The sequence below is a fragment of the Ursus americanus genome, chromosome 9 (assembly GCF_024610735.1).
Source record: "Ursus americanus isolate L20-20 chromosome 9, mUrsAme1.1.p, whole genome shotgun sequence".
Taxonomy (NCBI): Eukaryota; Metazoa; Chordata; class Mammalia; order Carnivora; family Ursidae; genus Ursus; species Ursus americanus.
Genome location: NC_142135.1, coordinates 45,283,709 through 45,301,845, shown reverse-complemented (window position 1 = coordinate 45,301,845; position 18,137 = coordinate 45,283,709).

Below are 18,137 nucleotides of genomic sequence, written 5' to 3'. Positions count from 1 at the left end.
AGAAGAGAGAGATAAAGGGGCAGAAAGCTTAGTAAAGAAATAATGGCTTTCCCCTTAACCTGGGGGAAAGAAACAGACATCCAGATCCAGTAAAGCCAACGTACCAAAAAAAAAAAAAAAAAAAAAAAAAAAAAAAAAAAAAAATCTAAAAAGACCCACACCGAGATACATTATGACTGAATTGTCAAAGTTAAAGACAAAGAAAGACTGTTAAAAGCAGCAAGAGGAAAGAAACTTGCTACATGTAAGGCAACTCAAAATACTATCAGCAGCAGCTTTATAAGGCAGAAGGGAGTGGCATGGTCTACTCAGAGTGAGAAAGGAAAACAACGACAAACTTCCAAATAAGAATTAAAAAAAATAAAAGGTAGAGTTCATCATCACTAGACTGACCTTACAAAAAATGCTCAAGAGAGTTATTCAAGCTGAAATAAAAGGACACTAATTAGTGATATGAAGTCTTTTATGAAAGTATAAAACGCACAGGTAAAGCTGAAAAAAAAACTTGATGAACATATTTCATTTGCACCTTCAGAGACAACGTCTATATTAAAGATTTGAAAATTATTCCTTGTTTCATTGATGTCTCTGTTCATATGTCACTTTATCAAAGAGAATTTTGTGACCGTTAATCCGAAATAACACTTCTTCTCACCCTTTGACCCATTGTTTTATGTTATTGTCTTCTTAACTCATTATATATTATCTATGTGTTGGCTTTTTAAAATTGCTTGTCATTCAACAAAATACATGTTTCATGAAAGTAGGGACATTGTTGTTCGCTGCAATAATCCTAGCACTGTAAATACATAGTAGCTAATCTTGAAAAAGTGTGCAACAAATTTTTGTTGAATGAAAGAAGGGCCTGAGATATTTTGGCCTAAAATCATTGCAAATGGAGAAGTTCAAACTTCATTGCCTAAATAGGTAGAGGAAAAAGGACTTTAGTCAGGTTAAAACTTTTGTTCATGTTCATCAGATTTATATAAAATAGAGGAAAATTGCTTAACTTTACTCAAAGGCTTATACCTGCTTCAATTTCACCATCTGTAAAAACAGAATAAACACCTACTAGAGGTATTTCAAAGTCCATCTTTAACCCTTGAATTTTGCCAAAAGATTTTCTTTGGTCTTGCTACAGATTTGACCTTCAGAAGGATCAATAGTTGTATGTTCATTTAAGTACATTTCTGGTGTGTAACATGTGGATTAATTGCTAATACCTGAATATTTACTATCAAAAATAAGTAAATATTTTATTTGTTACTCCAAGTGAAAAAAACCTTGTTATGTGTTTTATATGTTGAAATGTATCAATCTAATGTGGTTTTACAACAAAAATTTTAAATAATAATTCTTAGCAATTATGAAGAACATTAAAATAATTAAATAGGAAAATAGACTAATAGTTAATACAAACACTAAGAGCATATGTGTTACATGGCTTTAGAAAAATTTTATATCCTTTAAATTACATAAATGCTTAGAAAATTTTTAGTAAGACAGGATAATATTATTAGATTATATCATAACTTAATAATCATAGAACCATGTAGTATACTACATATTATAACATTAAATAAACATTAAGAATTCTATTTTTTGCTTATTTAATTCCATTTAGGTCACTAGAATTTTCATTTTTTTAAATTTTTTTTAAGATTTTTTATTTATTTATTTGACAGAGAGAGAGACAGCCAGCGAGAGAGGGAACACAAGCAGGGCGAGTGGGAGAGGAAGAAGCAGGCTCCCAGTGGAGGAACCTGATGCAGGGCTCGATCCCAGAACACCGGGATCACGCCTTGAGCTGAAGGCAGATGCTTAACGCCTGAGCCGCCCAGGTGCCCCAGGTCACTAGAATTTTTAAAAAGTAAAGCTGTATTTTTTAATTCCTCTCATCTGGTATAGATAAATTAAAAGTCCAATGTCAATTTCTTAAAAATGAAAATCATCAAAACCATATTAAACAACTTCCATGATAAACCACGTTTGATCCAGTAAATGAATCCATCTTTGATTACATTATAATGAAAAGGTAAAAATTTATGGAGAGTGGTACATAGAGTTAAAGAAAAATTAAGTACCCAGGAATAAGTTGTTCCTACACCAATCTTAGCTGAAAATGTATTTCTATGTTGTACATCTACTGTATACTATTGTTTAAGTACAGGAGAGAACAAGTAACTGACAGTGCCAAGAAACTCTTGTTCCTCCAATATAATTTCATACCATTAAAATTTAGCCATTAAAATATTTTATTTTATTTACTTTTAAAAAATATTTTATTTATTTATTTGTCAGAGAGAGAGTGAGCACAAGTAGGGGGAGTGGCAGGCAGAGGGAGAAGCGGGCTCTGTGCTGAGCAAGGAGCCTGTTGTGGCACTTGATCCCAGGACCGCATGATCATGACCTGAGCCAAAGGCGGATGCTTAACCAACTGAGCTATCCAGGTGTCCCACATTAAAATATTTTTGTTAGTAATTATAATAATCATTGTCTGAAGAAAATTTCAGATTTAGTCTTATGTTAAAAAATTTTATTTTATAACTAGCAATTAGTTACTGCTTCCATCAAGTATTATTGATTTTCATACCCAGCTATTCAGTCTTTGGCCAAAACTGCTACTAGCTAAGGTTTAAAGATTACATGATTAACCCATATATAGTGCCTGGTTATATAGCAAGTGCACAGTTAAGGTAACTATGTTGGATGTTCTGATCTGGAAAACATGGAAGTAAATAAAGTCTTTTCTTTCCCATTCTTTGTCTTTCCTACAGTAACAATGAGGAATCTATTTCCTAATTCTTGCTACTTATGTTTGCGTATATAATAATATATCATGTTTCTAAAAAAATAATTAAAAAGACATTCTTTTCAATGAACTTCAGTACAAAGAATCATTAAAAATGTTTCCAGAAAAATAAACTGAATCTTTGGCTTAAATTGAAATGTCTACAGTACAAAATGGCAATATGTATCTTTTATGAAAATAAATTTCATTCATAAACTGAAACATTTTAAATTCCATTAGTTTTATCCATTTGTGTTGGAGTAGACTACATATGTAATATACAACCTGTATTTTTCTATTTTTTAACACAAAAAAGAATCACTTAAGAATAAGACAGTACTAGTAGAAAAGTAGGGAATAAATGTTCTTGGAAAAGTTATATTTTGGTTAGTTTTATACTTAAAATAATGAAAGAATGATATCAATTGCATACTTTTGAGTTTTCTATTTTTAAGAAAGTGCATTAATATATTTAAAAATAAAAATAATTTTAAAGTATCAATATATAAAAAAGAATGTTAATCTTTGTAATCTTCTTAATATGACAGAGCTAAGGATGTATTCAAGATGTTAAAGTGCTTCAAAATGCACAAAGTGCTTCGTATGGTGTCCAAAAGAATGAAAGAATATGCTCACTTGACATTTCCAATCTTTTCAGTAATTTTCCATTCTGACCCTTAAAAAATAAAAATCTGTTTTTCGGTTACCTTTTTCATCCAATATAACATGAGTTGAAATGTCAAAGATCATTTGTGTACATTATATTTTAAGTAAATAATTTACAATTTCCAGTTATACCCCATCTGAAAAAGGACATCTATAGAACTTTAGAATGATTATTATGGGTATTTGCCCAAAATTCCTCTGATGAACAGTGGATCCTTGACATCCCAGAAAACATTCTGTGCTCTATGAAATTATTACTACTTAAGGAAATAAGGACATTGGACAAGATTCTGCATTATTACCCATGTTGGAAAGAAATAAAAATGAATGAGATGATAAAAATACACATTTTCTCTGAATGGGAAGGTAGTGATGTCCTGTACTTGGGTCCTTCCAAAGAATAATGATATTGGTTGGAGATGTTTCTCAAATTTATTATTTCCTCCCCAAGAACTCTGGTTAATAACCATCAGAAAAAGCCAGCCAACATAAGTAAGTAAAACTATTGCCTTGTCTTTGTAAACTTTCATTGGGTAAATTTGCTATAGCAAACATAGTCTACCAACTGATAAATAGCATTCCAGTGTCAACATTTGTGAGATTTAAAAAGTTGTATGATTCAAATAATGTTTCTCTTTCTGATAGAAGAAAATCCTGAGCATTTGCTAGAAATTGAATCTATTATTCTGAAATTAACAGATATACAAGTCAATTAAAAAAAAATGGATCTGAGATGGGAAACAGCTCCAGAATGCGTTTCTCTTCAATCTGGAATATATTGCAATCCAACATTTGTAACTTCAGTACATGGAAGAAAGAAACTAGACAAAAAATGTAAGTAGAAAGTAAAAGTGAATAATGGGGAAATAGGAATATTGGTGAAGATGATTATGACCAAAAAAAAAATCCTGTTTGGATTGAGGTCATCTTTTTAAAGCACATTTTTAAAGCACAAGGATCACATCGTGATCCCTTCAGAAGGGATTTACTTAATGCATGCGGTGCCTCTTCTTCACTGGGCACAGTTCTACTCCCTGTGGCACAATGAGAAACAAATCAGACATGTTTCTTGTCCGCACACAACTCACATTTATCAGAGAATACTTAGAGGTATGGAATGATTTGTTATATTGTTTTATATAATACCTTAGTGAAATTGTGTTCAGTAAATGTTTTACTATATTGAAAATTATGAAGCTGACATCAGTATAAAATGATACTCAGAAGTCAAATTTTGCATGGCATATTTTGTCAAATGTTAATGCTTCTAATCCCACAGCATATTGGTAAGGACTCAATTCAGAAGAGTTTTTAATGGGACCACCGTCATCTCAGAATGAACCAGTACATAAAATGGCAAATCGTGTGCACATACTCTGTTACTTTCAAATAGTTTATTCTGGAACAGCCCTCCCCAGACTGTCATGATGCAGGTAGTTTGTCAGTCAGTTCTGTCAGGAAAAAGGAAGGACTTTTGAATTTGCCATGACTTCATCCATGTCATATTTAAGACTTTTCACATTATGGGCACACAAATGTAGTACAATGCCTTGGAAGATCTAATAATTTTATTATAAAAACACCTAAAGTGTCAAAGGATAGTATTAGTCAATAAATCCTTTCTCTATTTTGTTTGCAATATTAAGAACAATTTTTAAAGGACTCATGAGAAATCGGTGCTACATTTTTACAAGTAATTATATTTTAGACTCTTAGAAGGAAGTAGACATGAAAGTAAAAGAATAAGATAAATTTTATTAGTATAAAAATGTGGTAGTAGGCAGAACTTTGGTCAATTTTGTAATTTTTACTCAGTCCCTCATACAGAGATAGAGGTATGTATATATTCTGCATGATGATATTTAGAAAAAGATAAAAAGAAAGAAACTCCAATTTAGAGTTGGAAAAATTACACACATGTTCATAATCCTTTACTAAGATTGATGCTGTCCTATTAGATCTCATAAATATAAGTATAAATTTTTGACTGCCCAACTAGTTTTGTCTGATTATTTTGTGATGTTATATTATGTTAAACTAATACATACATGGTAAAGAGTTTTCTAGCCAGATTACTTCACTATTACATAAATTACCATGAACTGCCTATACTCTCTACTGTTTGTCTCCAAAAGTCCATTAAAATTTATCTGGTCACAATTGTAAAATTGGTGGTATGGGAATGTTTGGTGTCTCTACTGCTTCCCAGCCTCAAACAATAATAAGCATATAATTATGGCTTGTGATTAAGTCACGGTGGATTTAATTATAGGGTGACTCAAGCACTCTGCTCTCACAAAAGGTTATTCCCTTTTCATATAATTTTTGGAAGAAATGCTTCCTTATAATATTCATGCATCACAAAGACAAAAATTAATAAAATCATTACAATCCAATATATTCTTAGGTATGTTTGCATGAAATAGACATGACTTAAAGATATTGAGATGTCTAAATCATAACAGTAGAGTCTTTTCCTTATTTTGATAGATTTACCAGCATTGAAATGTGTTTCTATTTAGCTTAAGAGTGTCAGTGATTTTACATTCATTATATCATTTAAAAAATTTGAATAAGTTTTAATCACTATTGTTGGAACACACTATGCATTCTTTTACTTAATGAGAAAAATACCCAATAGAAGAATTTGAGAACTTAGTTTCCAGCTCTGATGTAACAACTTGTTAAGATTTTTACAGCTATTGTTAAAGATAGATAATTAGCTCTGCCATGGACCAAAACAGGAATGAGATAAAAAAGGGACTTCTGAAAAAAGTGACATACAAAATTAAATTCAAGACATAAATGTACTCGTGATGGAGGAATTGAACAAAATTGGATGCAAGCAGCTAGCCGAGCTCATTAATCAGCAAACTGAATTTATTTTATTTGGGATGAAGAGAAAATGCAATGTAGAATAGGATGAAGAAAATGAAAATGCAAGCTCACTGAGATAATTATGCTGCTAGATTGTTACCAGATTTTTTTTGACAATTCCATTATAACTGCTACGAAAATCGAAATAACTGTAGAGTTAACTTTCTTGATATTTGACATGTGAAATTTTACAATACGAGATCATCTTTCAATTATACATCAGACACACATGTCATAAGAAAGTAATCAGAACAATAATATGATGTTTGAAAGAAGTACCCTGGAAAGTGTACCCAGAGTCTGACCATAAATAAATTAAAAACTAAGAAATTACCCATACATTAGGAACTTTACTAAGCACAAAAGTATTATGTTTTAGAAAGATAAGTGTATATCAGTAATTAGTTTGGAAAGTATACTCTTATGAAATTCTAAGGCTAACTTATATAATATAATATTTCAATTTTTTAGATTGTGAAATCCATTTTTACCTTATCAGAAAACTAGTTCCATTGTGGAGTAAATCTTAATTAATACACTATTTAATATTTTACTTTATACTGCTTGTTATGGACAAAGAGTTGTACCGAGGTCATATTATTTATCAAAAAAATAAAAAAGAATTTTCTATTTAAGGATTTAAACAATAAAGTTAAGTACTTTAAAACCTTATTTTTCATGTTGTTTCAGCTGTATTATGATGATGTGCTAGGAGAAGACAATTATTTCATTGACATTGAAATTATGCAGTGAAGGTCTCTCTTTTTCATTATTAGAACACATTTAATCTCTGTATAAAACAAATTTTATTTCATTTACTAATGTGTATAAGATTTCTGATTTGCAGGTCTGCACAAAAGGAACTTGGAAGTTGCCACTCTGTTCTAACAGGTAAAGAGCTGAATGGATTGACAGATCAATAATAATAAAATACAAAATATCTTTCTTTCTTTTTAATTTTTTTAGAAAGGGAGAGAGTGGGGAGAAGGAGAGGGGGAGGGGGAGAGAGACTCTCAAGCAGGTTCTACACCGAGCATGGAGCCCCACATGGGACTCAGTCTCACAACTGCAAGATCATGATCTGAATTGAGAGGCAGACACTCAACCAACTACACCACTTAGATGTCCCCAAAGTATCTTTCAAAGAGAGGATGAATACCCACCATTTGCATGAACATGGATAGAACTGGAAGGGATTATGCTAAGTGAAGTAAGTCAAGCAGAGAAAGAAAATTATCATATGGTTTCACTCATGTGGAACATAAGCAATAGCATGGAGGACCATAGGGGAAGGGAGGGAAATCTGAAGGGGGAGACATCAGAGAGGGAGATGAATCATGAGAGACTGTGGATGCTGGGGAAACAGACTGGGGGTTTCAGAGGGAAGGGGATGGCGAGAGGGGGTAAAAGGGTGATGGGTATTAAGGAGGGCTTGTGTTGTGATGACCACTGGGTGTTATATGTAACTAATGAATTATTGAACACTACATCAAAAACTAATGGTGTACTACATGGTGGCTAACTGAACATTGGAAAAAAAAAAAAAAGAAGAAATCAGAGAGGGAGACAAACCATGACTCTTAACTCTGGGAAACAAACTGAGGGTTGCTGGAGGGGAGGTGGGTGGGGAAATGGGGTAACTGGGTGATGGGCATTAATGATGTGATGAGCAGTAGGTGTTGTACACAGCTGATGAATTATTGAACACTGCATCTGAAATGAATGATGTACTATATGTTGGCTAATTGAATTTAAATAAAACAACAACAACAAAAGCAAAACAAAACAAAACAAAACAAAAGCAAGTTATGCTGAATACAAGTTGTAAAACTCTAGATTTTTTTGCAGTTACCAAAAATGAGTGATTTGCATTATGTCAGTACTTAATTAGGAGAAAATTAAAGGCAGTACCTTTGGCAAAACAGGGAACTCTCTCCACTAAAGAAGGATAAAATATGCTTCTCTTTAAAGTTGAATTAAGTGTCAAATTTTCAAATATTCAGTACTCAAATAAATGTTTTTGAAAGTTGAAACCATTGACTTAATCATTATTATAAAGAGTGAGGTTTTATCTCCATTCTCCTTTTAATAATGACAATGTGTGTTTTGATGGGCATTATTAAATGGGATAAAAATCAAGATAAAGAGGAACAATGCAATTATTCATTTTCCTTTCAAGAAATAAAAATAATAAAATTCTAGTAATAGAAAATATTTCATGGTTTCCATGATAATTTTCAGATTATCTGGCTAATTACTAAATTTTAAATTTATTGTGATAAAATTGCATAATTTTTGCTTCTATATGACTGAGTTCAAATAATTGGAAATTTGCATGTCTATAAGAGGTAACACATACTTCATCAGAGACTATAGTTCTGTTTTTATAAATTGTTTAAAAAATGACCACACTTTTTTTCTCTTCTCTTCTGGAATTTTCCTTACTTCACATAGCAAATCAAATCCTCAGATTAGTTGGTCATGTGTTACATTTTATCTTTAATATATATCAGATGAAAAATATATAGTAGAAATGATACACCTGTCTTTACTACGAATGCTGACAAACATTGAATCTTAATGACTGAAAACAAAACAACTTGAGTATATGTATTTTTGAGGTCAAGGGACAATAATTTTAGAGCAGAAGGATCATAGTTTTGCCCCAAGGCACTGCAATTTAAATGAAAAAAAAGTTTAAATAATTATTTTGAAGGTTTGTAACCTAATTAGCAAAAAATAGTGAGCAAGAATAGGAAACAAAGAGATAGAAGGTATTGCCATTAATTTGATCTTCTTGACCCATATTACAAGTTGCAGGTGGTTAATTGTATGTGGTTTCACCAAATTTGTCCTTGGGGAAAATTTGATAATAATGTTATGCAGTGGCCTCCTGCCAAGAGCTTATGCTAAGGATATAATAGGAAAACATGTTTGTGACCCTGCGGGCTTTAGCGTGAACGTCAGAGCACAGCAGTCGGAATGCCCAGCTTGCACAGCAGCTGGGAACACCCGGCTTGCTCAGGGTGGAACGCTGCCCTTCCTGAAACCACCTCAGATAACGAGTGGCCAGGAATGCCTGGTCTGCTTAGGGCAAACAAAACCTGATTGCTCTTGACAATAGCCTGCGGGGTCCATAGAAACATGTTTAAGAACAGACCTCACTTGCTTAACGTTACATCATCTACTCCCGTGACCTTCCCCATGATGTACTACCATTCACTAGGATGTGCTACAGACCACGAGACTCCCCTTGATTGTCTTTGTTTTTCGCCAATAAATAAGCGAGTCTGTGGCTGTTCAGGGCGATTGCACTCTTTGCCGTTGTCCCCTGCACCCGTGCTTTCTTTCGCAGCTAACCTGTTTGTGCCTCTTCCTTCTCCCAATCACGCTGTGGCTCTGCGGGTGGCGTTGTGGCAATTTTATATATTTATTTATTTAATTAATTTTTAAAAATATTTATTTAGTTATTTTAGAGAGTTGGAGAGAGCATGAGTAGGGGGAGGGGCAGAGGGAGACAATCTTCAAGAGACTCCTTGCTGGGTGCGAAGCCTGATGCAGGGCTTATCTCATGACTGATGAGATCATGACCTGAGTCAAAACCAAGAGTCACACACTTAACTGACTGAGCCACTCGGGTGCCCCAAAATTTGATAATTTTGAAAGAAAACTTTCTATTTTGGTATGTAAAGTTGAGTAGAAAAACTTCAGCCATCAGTTAAATTTGCTTAAAAATCTAATGTAAGAATTCTGATTTCCAGGTCTGCACATAAGGAACTTGGAAGTTGCCACTCTAACAGGTAAAGAGCTGAATGGATTGACAACTCTTCTAGAATTCTTAGGACAGGGGAGGACACAGGGCAAATCACTGCTTCCAACCGTAATAGATGAATACAGGGAGTCATGGCTTACCAGAGCAGAGACTCGCGAGTGGAAACCAGTGTCGTGAATTGCTGGAGGCTCAATGTGGACAGCTCTGAGAGTTAAAAACTCCAAGGCACCAAGTCATACTCCTTCCCACCATAACTGTAAGATTTATTTCTAGGAGCTCCACTAGGTTAAATATAAGAGAAAAATCTCTGTGCTTTTGGCAAGGGGAGAAAAAACCATTTTGAAATATACCAAAGCACACTGTACTTCTTAGTAAGACTTGCCCCCAGGGGAAACTAATTAACCAAAGTCTAGCCTCCTGGGGTATTACTGGAATCTAACTGACGTGGGGGAAAAGAAATGTCCAAGTCCAGCCCCTCTAGCCATCTTGTCCCACCTAATATGAGTGAAAAAAGTAAAGAAACACTTGAAGTTCACAGTTTAGAGGCATAGGTTCATTAAAAGACTAAAACTATTCATAGGATTAGAGAATGCTTTCCCTGCTTCCTCACAACTTTCCAGTACAATACTAAAGGCTGTAACAATTCTTTTTACCCAGCACAAAATGTTAGACTATCAAGAAAAAAATTGTAAGGCATACCAAAAGACAAAAACACAACAACACAGTACCTAAGAAAAAGAACCAATTTGGAGGACATACGCACCCAATTGCAAGATTTACTTTAAGGCTGTCATAATCAAGACAGCACAGTATTGGTGAAAGAATAGACAAAAGAATCAATGAAACAGAATAGAGAGCCTAGAAATAGATCCACACATATAGAATTCAAATACAGTTGACCTTTGAACAACATGGGGTTAGGGTTGTCAGTTCTCCATTCAGTTGAAAATCTGTGTATAACTTTACTCCCCCAAAACTTAACTACTAACAGCCACACTTGACTAGCAACCTTACTGATAATATAAGCATTTTGATAACACATATTTTATATGTTACATGTATTATACACTGTATTCTTACAATAAAGTAAGCTAGAGAAAAAATGTTATTAATAAAAATCATAATGAAGAGAAAATACATTTACAGTACTGTACTATAAAAATCCATATATAAGTAGACCCATGCATCCAAACCAGGGTTGTTCAGGGATCAACCGTATATAGATTTTTGACACAAAAGCAAGGGCAATTTAATTGTAAAAGGATAGTCTCCCCAACAAATGGATGTCCATACACAAAAATGTATCTAGTGGAAATTGAAACTTACGTACATATTTAACTCAGAATGGATCACAAACCTACATATTAAATGCAAAACTGTAAAATCTCTAGAAAAAAAATAGAGGCAAAAACTAGGTGGTCTTCCATTAGGCATTGAATTTTTAGATACAACACCACGAGTAAAATCCATGAAGAAAAAAGGGTTTTTATTAAAATTTGAAACTTCTGCTCTGCAAAAGACACTGTTTAGAGAAAGAAAAGACAAGCCACACGGGGAAAAATATTTCCAAAATGCACATTTGATACGTATAAAAGAACTCATAAAATTCAACAATAAGAAAATAGACAACCTAATTAAAAAATGGCAAAAGATCTGAACAGAAACTTCATCTCAGGAGACATACAGATGGCAAACAAAACATATGAAGATATGCTCAACATCTTATTAGGGGTTTGCAAATCTAAGCAACGAGATACAACTACACACCTATTAGAATGTCTGTAATCAAAACTGACAACAAATGCTGGCAAGAATGTGAAGGAACAGAAATCCTTTTTTATTGCTTGTAGGAATACACACATAATGGTATAGCTATTTTGGAAGACAGCTTGGCAATTTCTTATGAAACTAAACATAGTCTTACCATAAAATTTACCGATTGCAGGTAATTACCGAACTGATTTGACAACTTATGTCTACACAAAAACTGAAAGTGTCTGTTTTTAATAGCTTTATTCATAATCATCAAAAACTGGAAGCAGCCAGGATATACTTCAATATGTAAGTAGATCTAATATATCCATACAATGGAATATTTTTTAGCACTAAAACAGAAAATGCATAGATGAAATTTAAATGCATATGGATAAGTGAAAGAAGTGAATAAGGAATTTAGTGTGAGGTTTTATGTTTAATCTGGCTAGGGCTTAGGTGGTATTTATCATTTGCTGTCACTGTAGTTATTAGAGCCTAAAATGTCCTCTCCTGTCCTTGTTTTTGTCTCTCCTGTTGGGTTTGGGCTTCCCTAGAGACTACTTAATCAGTCTGAGCTTTGCATTGTCTTTCAGCTTTAATTCCCTGTTGTGATTCAGGAACTTTCTAGATACAGTGGGTGGCATGGTTTAAGGGATGGGGAACATTCTACATTCCTAGATTATGCCTCAGTATTTAGTGGGCTAATATCCGAAAGCTGTGACCTTCTCAATTACTTCTCATTTTTTCCCCTTAGGAGAGACAGGAAAGCTACAGGGGGCTGAATTTGGGTATTTTCCTTCCCCTAAATAGGTTAGGCTCTGGTAAAACTCACAGTGGTCAGGCTCTAGTAAAATAATTTCCCTTAGAGACAGGACTTCATTATTGAGAACAGAACACTCAAGGTGTATTTGGAATGGTTATATTACCCTTCCCTGTAGGAAACAAGAGGGGATTTTTCTCCCATCTTCACCCTGAGAACGTGGTGGGGCACCTGGAGTTAAAACTCATGAACCTGGGGTAGCACCCCTGGGCTGACACCTAGGAGTTCTCTCCCAAACGAATTCACAACTCAGTCTCCAGCAATTAGCTGATTACCAGTTAAGTGTTCACGGTGGCCTCCAGCTGTGATTCTGCTCCCAGGAAGTTCTGATTATCTGTATTTACCTCTCCAGTATTTCAGCCCGTGATTTGGCCCTGTGGCCTGCATTCTCCGATGTCTCTAAGAAGAGTTGTTGGTTTTTGGTTTGTCCGGTTTTTCTTTTTCTGAGGTTGGTAGTGGTGACTTCTAAGCTCTTTATACGTTAGACTACAACTATTTTATTGATTTTTAAAATATTGACGTAATGTACCAGATAATAGTAACTGAGATAAATAGATTTTTAGTGTGAGATTTTATTTAGTCTGGCTGAGTTGGGCTGTGTTTCACGGCTGATAAAGCTTGCGTCAGAAGCTACAATTTCTTTTAGTGTGCTTCTGTTTGCTCTGTTGTTTTTGTTTTTCCTAGGAATTTCATCTTGAATAGAGTCTGTAGCTTGCAGTTCTTTTAGCTGTAATCCACTGTTATTTTATTGATTCCGTGGTGATGCGGTGGTAGGGTGTAGGGGAGAGAAACTATTCTATGATCCTATGATTAAATTTTAGTCTTTTAGTGTATCCTGTATCCCTGGTTTTTGACCTTCACAACTATATCCACGACTCCCCCAACCCCCCAAGAGGAGACACCAACCCCCCCCCCCTCCAGGGAACTGCCCTTCCCACAGGTCAAATAACTCTCAAAGTCTTTCCCCCTGAGTGTTGGCCTTTGTTATGGAAAATGTTCTGAAAGCAGTTAAAATTAGGGGGTTTTTTTCTTCCTACCAAAAACAGGAAGATATTTTTTCCTGGCTCCTCAGTGGGAGAATCTGGTGATTTCCTGGATGTAAACCCCACAAAAGTGGAGGGTGGCTAAGACCATGGCCCCCAGGAATTTCTCAGTCATGCTACTCTACAATCAACCTCCCACAATTCATCAAAGCTACAATTCAAGCATTACTACAAGTCTGTGGCTACAAGGTCATTTCTCCAGGTAAGCTGATCTCCGCTATTCTCTGTATCTACCTGTCTCTCCTGATTTCAGGGCGATGGTTTGTTCTGCAACCTTAATTTTTTTGATGGGTCCAAGAAAAACCGTTGATTTTCAGTACGGCTTTTTTCTTGTTATAAGAACAGGAGTGAAAACCTCCAAGCTCTATATATGTCTGAGCTGAAAGTCCTAAATACCTCTTTTAATAGTGTCTAATAAAAGGCAAATGCCAACATTTTCATGAAATTTTTTTGAAAAAGTAAGTCTCATTTGTTAATAAGAAGGAACTACATATTTAGAGTGCATTTTAAAAGACTTGGTAGAAGAAGAAAAGGTAAAAGAAGTAAAATGTCAAGTTCTTGTTCTCTAAAAAGAAGACAGAAAATTTCAATATTAACACTGAGAAGTAGCATAGGACCCATAAAGTTGCCACAAGTAGAGATAAACGCACTATTCCTTTCAAATGATCCCATTAGTAAAACAGTCTTTGGGGCTCCGATAAGGTAGACTCTGTAGCACCTATGCCTAATTCCTACCGCACCAAATTAGAGGAAAATACGAATATGAAAAATAAAAGAATAAACCTCAATTCAAACAAGCACATAATTTCTACCATAGTGAAAACTGCTTTAAAAAGTGGCAAGTTAACAATAAAGCATAAAAAAGGCAACAAAAGAAAAATATATACTTCCACGAAAGAACAAAAAATACAGTTCTAAAAATAATTCTCCTAAGATTTTAAGAACAACACATAGAACATTGTAGATTTTAAACACCACTACTATTCAAAGAAAAGCCAGAGAGGATCCAAATTCTTTAATTATCAAGGCTGAATTACTCATATTTAATTTTGAACCAAATCCTCAAAGAATATCTCTTCTAACATCTATGTAGAAAAATTGACTATATCTGCCCCCACAGTAAACACCAGTAAGATGTAATAAAAACTGTAACTTCTTGAGCTTTTTGACCATTATAAAATAAAAGTAGAAATTGGTAACAAATTTCTGGAAGAAAACACCACTTTAAGAATTTAATAGGGTCCTTATATTGGATAAAGAATATAAATGTATGTACTTTTAAGTTATTTGTAGAATAATGAATATCCTATTAAATTTTATGAGAAGCATCTGAAGTGAAACTGATTGGGAGGGGAAAAATACACAGTCCTGGCTTATCTCATTTTTAGAAACCCTGAACGAAAATAAATTTTCTGAGCTGTATTTCAATAAGTTAGGCAGATTTTGCTGATGTTTTTCTAAGTTAATTTTTTTTCCTTTTATTTATTTATTTTTTTAAACTCAGCACTGTGTTATGGAAGAAATCAACCAGATTACTATTAGCAGAAACCTTTATTGGAGAATGCTGGGCTTGAGAACATTCTAACTTGGGGAAAACGGGCAGATTTTTAAAATAAGGTGTGACAGGGAGGTGTTCACGTGAATTTAATTTCAGCTTCAGGAGTGTTCTCTCTCGAGAGAAGTTGCCCTTGTATGTTAGCTGGCATTGTTTTTGCAGTTTGGATTTTATGTAAGAGTTGAGGAACATTTAGGGGCTAATGTCCTACAAGGAAGGTGAGGAGTAACAGTTGTGGAGGACAAGAACATATGGAGGCCACAGTGGAAAGTTCTCAGATCTGCAATATCTCTTACATCATACATAAGCCCGTTGGCCAGACTCTAAGTGCCCCTTGCCTCCTGCCTCCTGTTTGTGCCTTTGTATAATCTCCCTTTGGGTGTGGGCAGGACCCATGGCTTGCTTGGAATTAGTAAAATATGGCAAAGGTGATGGGTTTTTACTCCTATGATTCTCTTATATATAAGACCTCAACTTGATTACATAAATATGAAGATCTCCCTTAAAAGTAAACGTACATTTATCAAAGAACAAACTGCATATACATGTAAAAATGTGTATATATTTGTAATGTATATGACAAATGTATGTTCAAATGAACATTGAAGAGATGAATACTTCAACTTAAAAATGGCCAAAAGTTTTCAAAAACCACAAAATGAATTTTAATTGGCATTAAATATATCAATAAACTTAAAAATAAATGAACTGAAAAGTAAAAGGTTATAATTTTCTACCTATCAAATTAGAAAAAAAATTTTGTTAAGTTACTTTGGCACAGTTTTATGGGAGCGACTCTGTAATATGTATAATTAGCCTTTTGTACTGTAGCGCATCCTCTAATATAGATTTCCCCTGGAATTTTAAGGAAATAATCAGGAATTCTTTGCATATATATTCTACATTTTTCATAATTATGAAAAAATGCCTCACCCTTAATAGAGCTTAAAGGGGGTAGTTTCATAGGATCAAGTTTTACGCACTAATTAGAGGAGGGATTTAGAACCTATTTACAGGTATTAAATAATAATGAAATATCAAGTGTGAAAAAGGAGAATGCAAATCTATTCAGTAGAATGCTAATTTTACAAATGGATGTATACCAAATAGTACTAGAAAAAAAATACAAATTTTAACATTAGTTTAAAGGGATTTGTAACAATATTTTTCTAATATTTTTATTGAGCTATAAATGACCTATAACCTTAGTTTCAGGTGTATAATGTAATGATTCCATATTTGTATATATTGTGAAATGATCACTACAATAATTCTAGTTAACATCTGTCACCGTACATAGTTACAAACTTTTTTTCTTGTGATGAGAACTTTTAAGATTTGCTCTTTAGTAACTTTCAAATAGCAATTCAGTATTAATTATAGTCACCATACTGTGTATTACCTACCCGTGACTTATTTTATGAGTGAAAGTTTGTACCTTTTGACCCCCTTCATCCATTTTACCCCCTGGCCTCTGGCCATCACCAATCGGTTGTCTAGAGTTCAGTTTTTTTATTTGGTTGGTTTTTTAAGATTCCATTTATAAGTGAGATCATATGGTATTTGCTTCATTTTCATCAAATAAATACCCAGAAGTGGAATTACTGGGTCATACGATAGTTCTTTTTTAATTTTTTGAGGAACCTCCATACTGTTTTCCATAATGCGTACGCTAATTTACATTCCCTCCAGCAATGCACATGGCTTTCCTTTTCTCCACATCCTCACCAATGCTCGTTACTGCTTTTTTCTTAATAACCATTCTAACAGGTGTAAGGTGATATCTCATTGATTTTGATTTGCATTTCTCTGATCAGTAATGTTGCACACCTTTTCATGTACCTATTGGCCAAATGTATATCTTCTTTGGAAAAAATGTCAAGATCATCTGTTCATTTTTTAATTGGATTGTTTTTCTGTTATTGAGGTGTATGTAAGTGTTCTTTATTCTGAATATTAACCCCTTATCAGATATATGATTTATAAATATTTTCTTACATTCAGTAGGTTGCCTGTTCATCTTGTTGCTGGTTTCCTTTGCTGTTTAGAAGGTTTTATTTTGATGTAGTCCCACTTGTTTATTTTTGCTTTTGTTGCCTTTGCTTTGTAGCAAATCTAAAAATTCATTGCCAAGGCTGATGTCCAGGAGCTGTCTGTTTTCTTAAGTTTTTATGGTTTCGAGTCTTAAGTTCAAATGTTTAATCCATTTTGAGTTAATTTTTGTGTGTAGTATACACTAGTAGTCCAGTTTCATGCTTTCACATGTGACTTTGTGATCCTGGATTTCTTACATTGGTATATGTGCATCTGAGTAATGGGACTATTCTTCTAGACTGTACCATTTTGCTTTGCCAGGGGCAGTTTTTCACCAGTTAGCTCAGCTTGGGGCTCTGGGAATGCCTGCTGGTGATGTCCTTGGGAAGGTGGAGACTATTACTATGGTTTATTTTGGGGCAAGCCACTGTTGAAGGATGGGAGTGAGGGTGTGTGCCACTGGCTGAGAATTGTTGGTTAGTACTGCTGGTTTGGTTTTCTACCCACAGGAGGCTGTAGGCTGGGTTCTATAGTTGTCTGGATTCTCTAGTCAGGCTTACTAGATGGTCACGACTGGGTACTTTATTCAGCAGAAGCTGGGGCTATGAATTAGCTTCCCTTGCCTTGGCGGGGCAGCAGGACAGGACTCCGGGTCTGGATAAGTCATTGTTTGGGGATCCAAATTAGATCAGAGTATGCATTGACTTCCCTGGTTGGGTGTGGCTACCAGTTTTGCTGTGCAGATGGGAGAGGCCATAGGCTTTGCTCTCCCCTTATGTGCCAAGGTACATAGGGCTGTTGAATGGGCTGTACATTTTTCTTTC